Source organism: Pan paniscus, chromosome 4 (genome assembly GCF_029289425.2).
Source record: "Pan paniscus chromosome 4, NHGRI_mPanPan1-v2.0_pri, whole genome shotgun sequence".
Lineage (NCBI taxonomy): Eukaryota > Metazoa > Chordata > Mammalia > Primates > Hominidae > Pan > Pan paniscus.
The window spans coordinates 115,821,089-115,836,517 of NC_073253.2; the positions used below are offsets into that span (position 1 = coordinate 115,821,089).

The window sequence follows — 15,429 nt, forward strand, 5'->3', positions numbered from 1 at the left end:
AAATAAGCAATATAGCTTCTTGATACTCCCTTGTTGAAACCAAATCATTGACATTTCTTTTCCTCTAGGTGTTACAAAGAATCTCAGAAAGGGATACCACTTTATTAGCTGAAACTATTTTTGTGTGTGTGTTATATTTCTTAGGGGCACTGTAATTCAGTTTTTGCAGCAACTTTTGGGCCTTGTTAGTGCCTTGAGTCAGCTTGTTGCAAGGTTTTGAGTGGTGATACTTACGCTGGAGTAGCTTTTTGAAAAAGTAAATAAATATTTTCTTCAAGATAAATATATAACTTCTGTTTTTACTTCTAACTCATATGGCATTCTCATCTTTATTAATGGTTTCTCAGTATTTTTAAATATTCCTTCTATTTTGGAATGATTTTAGATTTACAAAAAAGTTGCAAAGATAGTACAGGGAGTACCTATATACTCTTCACCCTCTATCACTATTAACATTTTCATTACATGATACACTTGTCAGAAATTAAGACATTAACATGGATAAATTAATATTAACAAAACTCCAAACTCTATTTGGAATTTACCAGTTTTTCCATTAATGTTCTTCTATTTCAGGACCCAAACCAAGATACCACCTCTCATTTAATCTCCATCTTTTCAACATAAAAACAAAAACAGACAAAAAATGAGATAGAGATTAACCAAAAGATTGATGGATCCAAGGTGTCATGGTCTATGTCAGTAATGAGAAGAACCAGGATGGTATATCTTATAATTACATAAGTATGTATTTTGAAGGCAGTGTCATCCCCTTGCAGTATTGTGTAGCTGGTACTGAAAATGTTCTTTGAAGGTGGATAAGTTTTTGCTTATTCACATTTATTTGTCTCTCTTGTGACGACACCTAAGATAGTGTTTATATTATTAGCAGTCATTCTTTAAAGAATCAAGAATAGAAATAATAGTCATTAATGAGTGATTATTCAATGTGTGGTTTTATTGCTGTGTTTTTAACTATTAGGAAATTATTTGATGACTTTTGAAGATTTTAAGTTTTAGAATAGGTAAGAATAGAGCCTTTACTGAGGATTATTACATTTCTGTCCTTTTAAATAATTCATCTGATTGTAATATGTATGGCATGACTTGTTTTTATTATAAATCCATAGGCTGAAATATAGTCCCCTTACCTTTCAGATGCAGAGATTCAACTTGTAATTATCAAACTCTTAAGAAAATGGTTGAGCTTTTCCTATATTGTAAAATACTTGCTTGGGAAATTTTTGTAAAATACCTCAAAAACGGATGAAAACTTGCTTAAAACTACTTAATAGGTGTTTAAGAATTATATGTAGATGCAAGAGTGTCGCAGTTGGTGAGCATATCGTGGGGTTATTTCCTTCCTTAACTGATGCAGTAATTTTATGAGCCTGGTGTTGACTTTTATCTGAGGACCATTATGTCAAATTATATTATGGAAACACTTCTCATTTTAGTCACTTAGAAATCAGTCACTTATTTCTAGATATTGCAGTGTAACTGGATTGTTCATACTTAAGAATATACATTATGTAGTAATTAATCTATACCAGTATATACTCCTTCAATTGAACATACACTTGGAAATTGTAGCTAAATAAGGAAACTGATGTGAACAAAATATGATGTCGGAAAGAATAGAATAATGATTGCTAATATTTTATTTCTATCAGAAATGTCCATATTACTGATAGATCATTTACATATAACCACATTACATTGGCTTTGTTATGCCTCAGCAATGATTTTACTGCCTTTTATTTCTGAAAATTATGTAACTAAGGGCAGTTATGCATAATTTAAATGACATTAGGATGGGAGTGAGGAGAACTTACTTCTAATCATGGAGCTATTACACTAACTCTGTGATCTCTGGTATTTTACTTGTCCTCTTTGAATCTCAGTTGCCTCATCTGTGAAATGAAAAGTTTAGACTAAAAACCTCTAAGGAGTGTGTTGGCTTTACAGATGGATGATTTGGTAATTCTTTCTTTTTTAATCATGAAGAGTTGTTATTCAGTGTTTGTCTGGCTGTGGAGATAATCTAGGCTAAATGACGGATTTCTGTAATAACCCCTTGGTCTGTGTGATCATCATGGGAGCAGAGGTCTAAACCAAAAGTGACAAATACAAATGCTTGAAGTTGTCTGCTAGGTACAGAACTGAGTGAAAAAGGAAAACACAAGGCCCTGATGACCCAGAGAATCCATGCTCTTTCTAATGGTGCAGTTATTACTCAGCTGCTAGGGACTGTAGCCCAGAGGAATGCCAGATCTTCTGACCTTTCAAAGGATGCTACACAAAAGGCTATTTATGTGAACTCTCACAATCTTCAAATGTTAGCACATAATTTTATTTAAAGAAATTCACTCTGTGGACTAAATTAAATATTCAGTATGCCGGAACCCATCCTTTGTATGCTAGTCTGTAATTTCTGTTCTATTTCAGTAGACTTCAAACATTTTTGCTCATTCCAACATTAAGCAATGCCTTTCTCATCAAAACCTAGTATATGCACACACATGTATGTGTATGCATGTGTATATATGTACATCTATTTATGTGTATGACACTAAAACCAAAACTTTATACAATAATATATATAATACAATTATGTTTTCTATTTTATTCTATATGACATTTTTAAATTCTGTTCTGTATATTTTTATTTTATTTCTTGAAAAAAGTAATCACACTCACATTCATAAAGTCATTCGTGATTTACCAATGGGTTGACTTATTTTTGTAGAGATAGGGTCTCACTATGTTGCCCAGGCTGGTTTTGAGACTAGGAGGCCTCAAGCTCAGCTTTCCAAAATACTGGGATTACAGGCGTCAGCCACCATACCTGGCCAAGGGTTGACTTCTTGTTCAGTACTCTTTTGAAAAATTTAGATGGCAGTATTCTTGGTACTTGAATATGATTTTCCCACATACAGATCAGAAATCTGAAATATTTCACAAGTGATTTTCTCAGCTTAATCTTAAGAAACATTCCAAAACCACTGTATATTTATTGTTTGCTGATGATTTGAGATTTCCTTGTAGCCCAAGTCATCAGTACACTGGGAAATAGTAGTGTCTCCAAGAAGACAAGACTGAGCACAGAGGTAGGAGAGAAGAGACAGAGATATGCTATTTAGGAATCTAAATTTGAACATCACATTTTTTCTTCTTTTTAATTGCCTACAGATGGCATTTTTTTCATGCTTATTCACATGCACAGAGCTGTGTCCATAAGCATCCTTGTCTCTTCCAAATGTTTTAGTGTTTTTCTGGCAAATAAAATTAGATTTCGTTAGATAATAATTATACGTGACATTATAGATTGGATTCTGTCCATTTGATTTATATTATTACTAGACACTTTATTTGAAATAAATCAATGTTCTCTACATAATGTCAAGTTCATCAGTAAAGTTTCAGCTTTCATATCTTATAATTTTACAGTTGAAAACTCATGTATGGTGGTGGCTTTTATAATGTCACAAAGAAGTCTGAAAAAGCTCACCTTATACTTTTTATTCTTCATGTGAATAGGGCTTACATTTACTGATAAAAATTATTAAACATATATAAAATAAGCACTAAATAAGGTATTTAGTGCTTTATGAATTAAATTCTTTTGAAAATGTTGCGTGGTGTATTTTATAATTTTATAGATATCTGTGGAGAAATATCCTAAAACCATATATTTTGTTAATGAATTATTGAATATTAATACCATATTACACTGCTCTTAGTGAATCATTTGTATCATCACAAATAAAATTTTAAAAATTTGGGTAGCCTTAGATTTGATCTTTTTTTTAAAAGACTTTCTTTAAAACACATTTGATTCCTAATTCCCAAACTTAAATTGAAGGAATATGTCATTCCTCAACAGCTTGAAAAGTAGGATGTGTTCTTGCCAATTTCTTATTAAGTAATTTAAAATACACCCAGAGGCTCTATTTTGTATTGATTTTGATAGCATGGTTAGGTGATGGTTTGGCCTTCTACTGTTAAGGTCGACATGGACCAGCATTTGTTGAGTTCTCATGATGATAAGTGATTTTCATACATAATTAATTCTGAGACCACTGGCATAAGGGTATTTTTATCACTTTCATTTTACTAGTAAGGAAGCTGGAGTTAATAACAGTGTTGCAACGTTAGTGGCAGAGCCCATGCTCTTAAGTATCATGTTGCTCTATATCCATATTTAGTGTAACAAAGATCTATGCACAATCTGCTGATAATTACATCACCACACTTCTTAGAATACAGTGGGAATGGTTATATACGTAAGCATGGTTAATATTCATTCAATACACAATGGTAATGATGTACCTGGTGGATTATGAAAATACTGCAAATTTTTATAAATCAAAATTAGTTGTTGCTCCCTAGTGCTCCCTCCCTACCACTCAAAGTCTCTCCCTAGTACCTCAACAGGTCTTCCATCATTAAAAACTAGAAGATTCTTGATTGCCTGGTATTAGCAGGAACCAACAACAGCATGCCCCTGTGCTCAGGCCCAGGTTGTTTCTGAATGGCTGATTTGGTCAATTGATTGCTATATAGTTTGAAATCATCCCTGCATGTCAGTGTTTAACTTGAGGAGACAGGTATCATGATTTGTCAACTAACACTGCTTAATCTGCTGAAGTAAAAGCACACAGTGTGAAGATGAACAAGGATTCAGCTAGAGATTTTTTTTTCAGTTCTTAGGAGAATTGAGAGTGAACATGGAAATTCAGTCATCTCAATGGAAGTGATGCAGGGCAGTCAAGCCCCCAAACTGGGACTTAGCCTGGAAGGGTTCTTGGCTTCACCCAGAAAAGACCTCAAGGGTGGCCCACTGGTAAAAGAAAGCAATGTTATTAAGTGTTCAGTAGAGGTGTTTCTCCTTGCATAGCAGCACTAACCCATAGGCCGTGTCTCCAGAGTGGCAGTATATGGGCTATCAGCTAGTTATATTGATACTCACTCCTAGTTACATGCCAATTAAGAGAAGGTCATTTAGAACTTTCTAGAAAAGAGATGGGGAGTTGCTGGAACTATAAAAGGTAAGTTTTGAGATGTTGCTATGGTCATTGCCATGGCATTTGTAAATTGTCATGGTGCTGGAGGGAAGTGGGAGTGTCTTCATGTTAATGAGCAGTTAGGGCAACTAGAGATTCCTTTTGTCACCATCTCCAGGCTTCACCTGGCTTCCTCATTGACCAGATCCTACTCCAATTAGCATGCTCAGAACCAGAAAAAAAGTGAGGCCTATCTCCTACCTCAAGCAGGCCTTGATGAATTCTAAAGAGCCCAAACCATTATCCACTTCCAAGGCTGGCAAAATACTCCTAGAGTCTTAAATCCTTTGTTCCTGAGAAAGTACTGTAAAAACGGGTGGGTGGCAATATGTAAATTCTTGGTATATAATCTTGGTTTCCAAGTGAGACAGGAAACAAGGATACTTCACCGAATCCCATACACTCATGGCCAACTTAAGAAGGTTGGCTGAGTCTCTCTAAACTTAGAGCCTCTGTTTACTTTTATATGTGTTTCTGCCCTTGGAAGGCAAATTATCCTCATTTCGATGCATTTTCATTTTTTTTTTTTTTACAGTAGTAGCTACTATCTTTTGGCATTATCTATAAGAACATAATTGATAACAACAAGGTTGTGTTTTGTTATCTGCCACAGGATGTTAAAAGAACAGAATGTCAGTCACTGAAGTGAGCAAAGTACTTATTTGAAAGTACTTAAAAACTTCTACAGCAAGTCCTTTCAAACTGTGAGACTTGTAAACATTCAAAGGAATGTGAAGATCTCTGAGTCTATATGGATATAATATATACTTATTTCTTCAGAAATTGATTAAAATGCCCAATGAATTTACCAATTTTTATAAAAAGAATGCACCCATACAGGCAGTAGATGAGACATGTTATTCAATTTTCATAGGAGTTTACTTTAGCAATATGAAAAAAAATGCCAGATAATGAGAATAAAAATACCAAACTTTATGATGAATAACTATGATAAATTATAGATTTAGGATGAGTTTCCTCAGCCTCTGTTTGCTGGCAATGACAGTGCTAAGTCTAAAGAGATACTGAGGACAGTAGAAAGTGTTTTTCAAGTAAAGAACCTTGATTTTAGAAAAAAACACAAAAATGTATGGCCCTATTTTCAAATACTGTAGATAGATCAGACATGATTTACATAACCATTTACTTTGTTTCCTAAACTGTACCTACTTCTCAGTAACCAACTGTAAATATATTCACTTTCTTGATACTCAGCAATGCTTGCTTACCCGAGCACATGCAGACATTATTTTTTGGAGGTAGATATGTCAATGTTTTCTATTCAGTATTTTTACATTATTGCTACACTTATACAAGTCTCTCCTTAAAGCTCAGCTAGCCTTAGTTACAGTTCTTTGAGCAAATTTTTAGAACAATCAATAATCAAAAGAAAAATATTGAAAAATAGTGTGCACTTTTCGCTACTGGCTAAACGTAACTTTTTCACTTTAGTTGAATCAGGGTTGTTTTAGAGATAAATTGGGATGTGTCTAGAAAAATAACAACTCAGTTATTTTAGGCTGTTTGTGTTCTTTCTGGATGACAGAGTAACTTCAGTTTTAAGGGTCAGATGTTACTATTAGCCCTCAAGTTTTGTGCTTGTTCTTTTGTTGTCCTGGAACTATCTTTTATCAGTAGAACTGGAAATAAATTAGGGCTTGACATGTTCTTTTCATGGATTGATTGTAATGTATCATTGTGAAGGCGTCTGACTTGCTATTGGCCAAGAGGTGACTAAGGAATCGGGGAACAGACAGTGATATACACCACTGCGTGACTGCCATCCTGTCTGTTTTTAGTATGATTCCACAAATTTGATTTTGATGCATCGAACTGAGTTTAAACGCACTGATACCTGAGTGCTGAAAACATTGAGACATGCTGAAAATAAACTGTCGCCTCTTACTATCTTTTCATGCATGTACACACACACACACACACACACACACATGCACACTCATATATCCATTTGACTTCGTTTCCTATTATAAAGCCAAGTTGCCATTCTAAAAGAGCATATTGACCTGTTTTCCTCATACCTCCAAGTTGCCTAAACTTGCATGTTTCTCTTTTATTGATTGATTGATTGAGAGAGGCTCCTCCAGGCTGTAGTGTGATGGGGTGAATACTGCTCACTGCAGCCTCTACTTCCTGGGTTCAAGTGATCCTCCTGCCTCAGTCTCCCAAGTAGCTGGGTGTATGTGTGTGTGTCACTTCACCCAGCTAATTTTTTGTTTTTATTTTTTGTAGAGATGGCATATCACCATGGTCTTAAACTCCTGGGCACAAGCGTTCCCGCCTTGACCTCTCAAAGTGCTGAAAATATCGTTGTGAGCCACCACACCCAGGGCCCAGGCTCCTTTATTCTTTAAAAGAGACACTTGTTAGAATAACCTTTTCAAAACACAAATTCCAATGTGTCCTTCCATTATTAAGAATTGGAAGTGGCTCTCTGTGGTCTGTTCCATCAACTAAAATCTCAGACTGGGTTGTAAGACCCTTCTTTATCTCTGGTCTTTCTATTTACAGAAACATTTCCACTATTTTTTCATTGTCTGCAGGACTCAGGCAGGCTTCCTTTATTTCCTTCAGAACATCTTATAATTTAGGAGCTAAACATGTCATGGCTAAAGTAGATAGGGTGGGACACTAACAATTACAGTAAAATTCAAATCTCGTAAGCTTATTATATTTTATGGGTACATATTTGTTTTACCTTGACTTTAGGTGATTAATTTGAAAATTAATTAATTTAACAAATGCTTATGGAACACATACTATCCACAGAAACATTGCCAGACACCTAGGGATACAATGCAGAGTAAAAGTAGTCAAGTGTCTGACTTTCTGGAGTTTATGTTTTATCCTGAGGTACTAAAATTTTATAATTCCTCACAGAAATATACAGTTGTAACTCTCATAAACATGGTAAAGGATGACTAAGGGGATGTGGCCTACTCAGGAAAATCAGATCAAAACTTTCCTAGAAGAAATTGGAGAATGGATCAAAATTAACTGAATGACAAGAGGAGATTAGTATATGCTAGACAGAGAAAATGTGATTCATAAAAATGTTATTAGAAAAATGAGATATTGCACAGGATGTCCCATAGCATTTATTTGTCATTATTACTAGAAAAGCATCTTCAAGCAAATAGTCCTGTATTCCTGCTTAATAACCACTCTAAATATGAAGTTCGAGACATCCCAACATTTTTTGAGAAATAATGGATCTGCATGTTGGGTTTGAATAGCTTGTCTTAGTTTTTCAAAAAAATTGAGTAGAATAGAAATTACTTGACTGTAACAAATATGGAAAAGCCCAAAGAAGTAAGTGACAAAGTGTGGGTTATGTTAATTTTACATGCAAAGGGTGTAGGGCATTCCTGAGTTCAGTGGTGAATAACTGAAGATGAAATAAAGTTTTAGAGAGCAGCTACACTCCTATTCCACTCTGATGAGAGGAAGAACATTTCCATTGCCTCTTGTGTTGATTAAGACCGACAGAAATGAGTGGACTTCAACGCATGCAGTAAAAGGGTGTTTGAAAAATGGATCATCTCTGAGTCAGGCCTGGATTTGAATCCTGGTGCTGTTATGGAGTGACTTCCCCATTGGAAAATAGAAACAACACTAAGAGGATTAATTAATATTTGTGTAAGTGCTCAGCATAATACCTTCAACATAGCCATTTCCACCATTATTTTGTGTTTTTCTTAACCCTCATTCCTTCCTTTCTCATTGTTAACATGAATTTTAAAATTTAGTATGCCTAAAGCAGGGAAGGACAGAAATTGGCAGATGCCTGATTATTTCAGTATTTTCATTCCTCTTTACCAGCTCTCAATACTGTCTCTCCTTTTTGTTTACTCAAGTTTACTAAGTATACCTGACAGAAAATTGTATATATTCAAAGTATACAATGTGATGTTCTGATACATGTAGACATTGTGAAGTGATTCATACAATCAAGCTAATTAACATATGTATAACTTCACATAGTTAACTTTGTGTGTGTGTGATGAGAATATGGAAAATCTACTCTCTTAAAAATTTCAACTGTATAATATGTTATTATCTGTAACTATAGTTACTGTGCTGTGCATTAGGGTTCCAGAACTTATGCACCCTTTGAACAACATGTCTTCATTTCCCTGTCATCCTTGGAAATCTTCTACTCTATATTTCTGTGAGTTCTACTTTTTAAAATTCTGTATATAAATAAGATCATGCTGTATTTGTCTTCCTGAGTCTGGCTTATTTCTCTTAGCATAATATCTACCAGGTTCATCCATGTTTCTTCTTTTAAAAGACAAATGAAAATTTGACTTTTATAGTCAGATGTGCTTAAGTTAAAATGCCGGCTCTTTCGCTAACTGGTTGTGAGACCGTTAGCCGGTTATATCATTTCACTTGCCGCTTCATCGTCTATTAAATGTGCATAATAAGAACTGCCTCATCAAGTTGTTGTTCTCTTAGCATAGGGCCTGGCATATAATCAATGTATGATGAATGCATGGTAGTTTCTTTTGTATACTGGAAATAAGTCAAACTTAAAGTTAAGCTTTAGCAAATATCACTGTGTGTTAAATGCAATGTTTTCTACCAAATACCAATGATTGTTTTGATCAGTGGTTAAGACCTGTGCATGTATATAAATGTAGGATATGATGAACATGCTGAAGAGAAATTGCTGTTGATGTGGAACTAATGTCAATGCAGGGGTGTGGAGAAAGACCTCGGTTGCACTGGAAGGGTTGCTTGGCTCACTAGAGAGAAGATACTAGTAGGTTCTCTGACTTGGTAGAACAGGGTCTCTTGCTATGCTAGCATCATGTCTTCTACACTTAATAAATAGCCACTATTTGAGTTCATGGATGAATATTTTCACCAAGAATTCAGCTCAGGATATACAGAGCATCTTATGGACTTACTTTCTCATTTAGGATCAGAAAATAACTTTCTTGCTGAAGGAGCCATAAATAAAAGTGAGTGTTAGACATCCTCTCAGATCCCAATTCACAATCCTCTATGACATTTGAGGACATATAAAAGTGACATGTATCTTTCATAGTAGTGGCAGGCTATACAATGAGTGAACCATTTTCAGAAGACCACGTGAACCTCTGAAGTTTATACTGAGTCAAGATTCAATTTATATTTTTCAAAACCTCCCATGGCTCTTTTTATTGACACGGTTAAAAAGACATTGTTGTCATTGGGAGGTATTTCTTTTTTCAGGCTTATTATATTGCCTCCAGTGATTGCACTGGGAACTAGGTGCTTGATTCTTATTGATGTTTGCTGGGATTATCATAAATATGACCTATAAAATAGAGTATAAATGGAGTCAAAACAATAAGGTGTACATATTATTTTGGACAAAGTCAGATGGAAATTGTAAGGCAGTTACTGAAACACAATATTTATCATTTTTACTATTTAGAATTTATCCCATTTATATCATTTTAAGATAAACTTGCAAATAAGAATATATTTTCTGATTGCATATAGATTATTTCTAGCTTGTTCTGAAAAAACTGACGTAGTTGTTTGTTTTTAGCCAAAAACAGTTTTAGAACATTCTTGTCAATCAAAAACTAGTATTTTTCATATATAAACTAAAACATATTTTTTGGTTGTGGAGCATCCTTGTGGAAATGAACCACATGCATTTTTTCCTGCAATTTTCTAAGCTTATGCAAATTGTATCTTACGGTAATGAAAATTTTGCCGATGAAATCTTTGAGAACATCATGACTGTCGTTTTTGTTTCAATAATGTGTCATACCTGAAGTTATTTGGCACACATTTCCTATTGATATTGAAAGTCATTCCCTGCATGTTGATAGTGAAAGAAAGATTAGAATTCAAATGGGGAGACCTGAGGTCTGAGCTTACCTCTGCAACTAACCAGTTATATGATCTTCACTAAATATTTTCAACCCTCTGGATGACATAGTTCAGAGAATGGACCACATAACTCCGAATTCAGACTACTTCCCTTTAAATCATTTTCTTCCCTTTAGTGAAAAATAAAATATAGTGAAAGGTATATAAAGGTTAGTATTCTTGCAAAATTCTACATGGATTTATTAAACCATGGTTTGAGGATATAAAAAAAAGCAGTGATGACCAGAGTATATTGTAGATTCCCTAAGAACTAATCTCATCACATTCATTTAATGTTTGGTAGGACTACTAAAAAATAAATTAAGGACTACTCTGTGCCATAACTTGATATTAGTGAGGCATTTTACAAAGGGTCTTATGTTACATAGGAAGGACTGTTCTCAAACCCAGGAAGAAGGGTTGTTTTGGATTATTGTCCACAGTTTATCAAACACATAATCTTTCTAAATAATGATGCATGCAGGCCTGAATTTTGGCACCTTCATGATTTTGTTGTGGAAGTACTTTCTGTTGTTTAAAAAATAATTTTCAATCTGAATATCTTTATTTTCAAGGTAAATATACTCCATTGTCTTCACAAGGTATTTGTAAGATCATTAGATCATTATAATCTTTTTTTCTTCACATTCTTGCAGAGAGATTTTAAAGCCAAACTCACAGCAATGAGTGAATCATTTTCAAAAGTTGGTAATCTCTTATTATGTTTCAAAGCAATATGTAATATGTTACTAACACATACAGACATAATAACTGTCTTTCATTCCGCAATTCTGATTGTGTGTTGAATTTTTTCTAGTTCTCTACACCACAATCAATTATCATGCTTGAAATAACCTCAACGACATTACAACTTGGTATATAATTACCAATGGGAAAAAACATATTCAGATTGTATCAACTAATAGTAGTCATTGAATGAGATTGGGTATAGGAAATTTTCTAGCAAGTCATACAGTAGGAATTCAGTAAATATTCTACTTAAGTCTAACTGCCAACACCTTCTCTAATCATGCTGCAGTAAATTCTGTTTTGTTTTGTCCCTTTTTAACATTTTTTAAAATTAGTTAAATCCATGGAATGAATACTAACTAAATTCACAGATAATACACAATCAAGAAAGAATAGTAAACATACTGAAATTTAGAATCAAATTTTTAAAATCAAGTTTGTTTAATGCTTGTGTGGAAAGAACCAGATGTGTAGGCAGGACTGTCATCTAAGATTTTGTAGGTTCTCCTTGCAAACTCACCTTGGGAGGATATTTACCAATATACTCTGTGCTTTCTTTTACGGGGGTGTCCATAAATATATAGTATTTATTTGCTTGTCACATTTACAAGATCATTTACAAGATTACCATCTGAAATGGTGGGCAGAAATCATGAACACATTTAACAGAAGATTTAAAATACTAAACTAATATTTTAAAAATTAAGCTATGTAACTGTAGAATGGGCAAACATTTTTAAAACAAAACTAGGTATTAAAGGACTTTAAGGATTGTTTTGTTAATATTTAATGAAGGTATGAGACAATGGAATAGTAATACAGGAATTCAGGGATAGGAAGAAAAGGTAATAATAAAATTGAAATTGCAACTTGGATTCAATCTGAGAGGCAATTCTATTGCCTGAATGGGGACAAGACTGATAAGATGTAAATAAGAGAACTAGCATTTGTGACTAAGGACTATGTTTTAGATCTCATGTTAGTTATCTTGCATATAGTATTTCATGTAAGTCTCACAACAGCCTAGATTCCAGCCTTCCCAGCTTACATTAGCCAGAGTAGCTCTACTGTCCCCAGTTTAATAGGACAATAATCTGAAGCATTGCAAGTTAGGTTGGGATTCGAAGGAAGGAACATACCAGAAACACCTCTCATAATTTCTTAAGAATTTTCTTGAACACAAGAAAGATACCTAAACACAGCAGAAGCAGCTACAGCATATCTTTCTTTGTCTCCACATTCCAGTAAGTGGAAGGCATGAGAGAGACACTCTCCATTTGGGGAGCATGGTACTAGCATTGAGGATGAAGCCAAATGCTTGCTAGGTCACTGCTCCTTTATTATTATGCAAGTTTATATTGCCAATTTGAGAGGATTTATGTTAATAATCTCTATACATTCTTTCAAGAGAAACTTTAAAATATCTAGTGTTTATTTATTAATTTACTGAGCAAATTCAGCATTCACAAGGCTATATTCTTATTCATGGGAAGGCAGAGTTGATTTTCTCATTCGGAACATTTTCTCTGCTCCAAATTTTTCATATTCTAACAAGCTCTTTCATCCCATAGGTGTCATATAAGATTTATTTGAAAAGAATCGAGCACTGTTAAAAATAAGTCAGTTTTGAATAACATTGTTTTGGACCTGTCAGCTTAGGCTGCCACGACAAAATAATATAAACTGTGTGGCTTAAGCAATGGGAATTTATTTCTCTGCTCTGGAGCAAGAAAGTTTCAAGTCACGGTGCTGGCCAGTTTGGTTCTGAGTGAGCATCTGCTTCCTGGCTTACAGAGGAAAGTCTTCTTGCTGTATTCTCACATGGTGGTGGGGTAGGGTGTGTGTGTGTGAGAGACAGAGAGAGAGAGAGAGAGATCTGATCTCTCTTCTTCAAGAACACTCATCCCATCATGGAAGGAGGGGGCCGTATCACATGACTTCATCTAAACCTAATTACTTCCCAAAGATCCCACTTCCAAATGCTATCACTTTGGGGTTAGGGCTTCAACATATGAATTTTGGCAGGACACAAACATTTAGTCCACAATAAGGCCTATCTATAAAATGGGTAAGTTCCTGGTTTTTCCAAATTGTAGACACAATCTTCTATATAACCTAGAAAGGTTTTTTTTTTTTTTTTTATGTTTGAGTTTCTAAAAAAAAAAAAAATTTTCCCATAAGGCACAGTAAGGTTTTTGTTTTAGTTGATGAAAGACAATCCTAACCATTGTCACCTTTATGTTTTCATCTTGAAAAATTGATTAAAAAAGACTTTATTTCCATGGACAGAAATTGTATGTCAGCTAAGTCATATTCTTTGAATATAAACATCAAACTTTTCACCTGTACCATACTGAGATTCAGAGAATGCTGAAATGGAAAATTTGCAATTTAAATGGCATACAATAGAACTATCTCAACTCTCCTTTTTTTTTTTTCTACTCCAAAACATACAGAAAGCATGTTTTGAAGTCCAAAGAGAAACTTCAGTAAACAACTCGCCTATTCTCCAATTACCAGTGAGCTTTTAGTGCCATTTCTACCAGGGTCAATTTCATTGTTTTTTTTTTTTTGTACCATGCTATCCAGATGAAAACATTAAGCATTTTACAAAACCGTTGACTATCTGGAGGTCTGTATAATCTGTAATTTAATTTATCCAGTTGGCTTTTTGGGGTGCAGTCTTGCTCATACTAACCAGGAGCCCATGTCGACTTTTACGTTGATAATTTCTGTGATCACAATCCTTCAGCTCAAGGCCATTATTTCTCTGCTTTCCAGTATACATCTCTGGGACTGACTTGATTTGCTTTAAGAATTAAACAGATGCAAAGCTATTTCCTGAGAAGAATACTGGTATAGCCTGTAGATACTCATTTATACTACCACCAATTAAAGGAAACCAAGGCTCTATCTTTCATTTTCTCAACAGTTTCATCTTTGCCATTTGCATGTAAGAGTGTTGCTGGCACAGCTTGTATGTTTTTATTCAATTCAGGTAAAAAGAAACTCCCTCTGAGCAGATAAGTTATAAAAACCCTCTTCTTCTGGGTTGACTAGCCTATTGCACATCTTGGAAACTGGAGAACTGGCTAGATTTCTGCCCTCACTAATCCTCAACCAGCTCTCTTCAGGGCTGAACCTACAAAATCATATGTGGAATCCTTGCTTACTTGCCTGGTCCTTTCCCCAAACAGTATTAAACAACTTTCTTTTCAGCTCTGAATTGTCTGAGAGTTCTCATAAATAACCAGTAGACCCAACTGCTACATGAAAAAAAAAAAAGTCATCTAGGGTATGTTTATTTTAGAAGATTCTCCACTATTCATTTCTACTACATTATAGAATAGCCTTTATAGACCCAGATGTAACACTGGACCCTGGGTGTTTACTGAAGATTGCTATGACACACAACAATAAAATTTCTTAATTTCTTGAAATCTGTTGAAGACAGGTGTTGTTTATGAAGAGGGGGAAATTTTCTTAAACACTCATAAAAATTTTTCAGGTCTCAGAACCAAGAAATATCTGTCTTTTCTGAGGTATTGATATATTTTTCATAAAAGGAAGTTTTCAGTAGTAAGTAGGAAGTAATTGTAAAATTGAAATTCTAGATGTAATTTCCAGTTTTTTGCTTGTTTGATATAGTTTTCCTCAGAGTTTGTATAGCTCTAAATCTAAATGTATACTTGCATATATCTATATAATACATATGTACTTT

General features: G+C 34.4%; 1 protein-coding gene across 3 annotated transcripts in view; it reads left to right on the top strand.

The window, feature by feature from the left end:
• Positions 1-15,429, top strand: part of PRR16 (proline rich 16) — a 326,938-nt gene that overhangs the window by 77,761 nt on the left and 233,748 nt on the right. The window lies entirely within an intron of this gene.